The sequence below is a fragment of the Protomyctophum bolini genome (genome assembly GCF_963924005.1).
Source record: "Protomyctophum bolini genome assembly, chromosome: 5".
NCBI classification, from domain to species: domain Eukaryota; kingdom Metazoa; phylum Chordata; class Actinopteri; order Myctophiformes; family Myctophidae; genus Protomyctophum; species Protomyctophum bolini.
In genome coordinates this window covers 23238991-23241490 of record NC_137866.1, presented here as the reverse complement: position 1 = coordinate 23241490, position 2500 = coordinate 23238991, and the positions used below count along the sequence as shown (strand labels likewise).

The 2500-nt window shown below is 50.6% G+C and overlaps 1 protein-coding gene across 1 annotated transcript in view; it reads left to right on the top strand.

The window, feature by feature from the left end:
* Positions 1 to 2500, top strand: part of plxna2 (plexin A2) — a 279981-nt gene that overhangs the window by 46678 nt on the left and 230803 nt on the right.

The window sequence follows — 2500 nt, the reverse complement described above, 5'->3', positions numbered from 1 at the left end:
AGGGCAGGGAAGCCGGTCTCTGCTGTTGCTGCTACAAGTTGTTCAGGGTGCTTTTGTTCAGTAGAGAGCAGAACTATAGGAAGGATAGCGTGTTCCAGGTATAAAACAAAAAGAAGAAGCTGGTGACGTCATCTGTCCAGAGCAGTAATAGTCAGCATGTGACAGGGACTAATATACACATGGGGGGGAATTGGTGTGATGATTGGTGTGATGGGGGCCAAATAAACATTGGCTTTAAAAAGCTGAAGAAATGAATGAATTCAAGTGGTCTGATCTCTGGGGACCTGAATAAAGGGGGGGGGGGGTCTGAACGAGACCTCTGTGTAGTGGTCATTACCAGTGCCTTTTTAAGTCTGCCCTGAGTGCTGAATAACCTGCACTGGCCCATTCATTTTTAATGGGCACCTTTCTGCCTTTGACCCGCGCTGTGAGGCTTCAGAGAGCAAGGCTCTCGTATACCCTGCAGGAGTGGGATCATGAGGGCCGCCATGCAGCCAGTTAATGACATTGTCCACCATGCAGCCAGTTAATGACATTGTTAACTGCTGCTCGCTAAAGCCTAATTTAGCAAGTTTCCAAAAATAGCCAATCTACAGTACTTGGCGGTCACAATGCAGCGCATTAGGATGCGTTGCCATCTTGTTGATCGGCTATTTTTGTTGCGCGACATTGTCATTTGTAGGAGTAAAACATAATGCATAAGAGGAGCTGAGTGGCAGAGTTCTTCCATTTTCAAAAATAGCAGACCTACAAGCTCGTAGCGCGCCACTCGGTGGTGTGCTACGAGCTTGTAGGTCTGCTATTTTCAATTGCTAAAGCATAACATAATGCTAACACCAAAAGGGGTTCCCGCCCCAAAATGGGTTAATCACTTTGAAACCCAGCATCCTTATTCTGGGGGACACTTTGGCAGAACATAGCAGATCTGCAAGCTTATACAACGCGTTGCAACACCAAACGCGCTGTAAGCTTGTAGATCAGCTATTTCCAGTGAAAATATGTAATGTAGAGCCGCGAAAACAGAAAAGACACACCCCTGAGGGATTTAATTCCATAGATCTATTGTATAGATCTGTTTTTGACCGGGGACAACATACATGGCCCCCCAAGTCAAACAACCTGTTTGAACTTGACTGTGATGCTCCGTGCAGGGCATGTGTTGATTGTGTGTCACATAGTGTTTGATTGCATCGGTGTTGCGGTGGCGCTTACGTACCGCAGTCAAGATAACCTCCTCCTCCTCCCCCAAGACACCGTTTGACTGACAGCATCATGAGCGTGTGCAGCATCACATGAGGCTATATGGCTGTGTGCCTCACATATGCTAACGGCAGCTGCATATGCGTCTCAGAAAGTGAGACGCGTGCCTCCTTGCCTTCTAGTAAACACAACAACAAATGGTCTTGAGTTGTTTTAGCCTTGCGGTCCCTTTTGTTCCTGATCGGCTATATAGTTGTCCGTTGGTTGGAGACCGGGAGAGAAGATTCACTCTGCAGAACTCCTTTCCTTTCAGATGCTTAATAATTTAATGCCTTTTTTCCTCCTTCGTGGCTAAATCAGATGTTCTCCTCACTCTGCTGCTGTTGCCTGCATGTGTTTTTTTGTTATCTCACTGACACACACGCGCACGCACACACAAGCACACAACTCATCCTCGCCGAAGCCGTCTATCTCTCAACCCCCACACATATGAAAATCCATGCAAAATGGACCTTTTTTGCATGTCGGGTGCCTATAGGTTAGTTTGTCTCCTTCCTCATGTGGGGGGGAATGAACGACTGGTAACCACAGTAACGCTTTATAGCACGGTAGGGTGCGTGGAGGGGGGTGTGTGTGTGTGTGTGTGGGGGGGGGGGGGGGGGGTGTTCGGCTGGTGGGGAATTAACCAGGATATCAGCGGTGCACAGCGGTGGGACAACGGTCTGCTGCCGAGCGAGCAGCAGCAGCAGAAAGAAGCCCGGAGGGTCACTCAGCCGTACGGTGAGGTGGCTGTGCATGGCTGTCATGGCTTACATGCACGCATGCACTCTGGACTACCACTGTGAGTGTGCAATGCATGTGTGTGTGTGTGTGTGTGTGTGTGTGTGTGTGTGTGTGTGTGTGTGACCTCACAAGCCCCTGGTGACACATGCAGTCTCCTCCTCGACGGGGGGGGGGTCGGGTCAAAGGACGAGACACGAGACGGAGGCAAAGTGTGAGACCGGCGGAAAGTCATGCAGGTTCACGGTGGTACAGTGTGACTGGATCTGATGGTTGGTCGGTGTGTGTGTGTGTGTTGTGTGTGTGTGTGTGTGTGTGCACTCTGAGCTGCCACTTCCTTCACGTGACTCAGACTGGGAGAGAGAGGGGTGGGGGGGGGGGGGGGGGGGGGGGCATGACGAGAGAGAGAGAGATGGGGAGAGAAATGGAGAGAGAAGCGGGAAGATGGATGGCGGGGGGCAGGAGGAGGAGGGAATCTGGTAGAAATGTGAAGTTTAGTGCAGAAAGCGGCGCCTGCTGC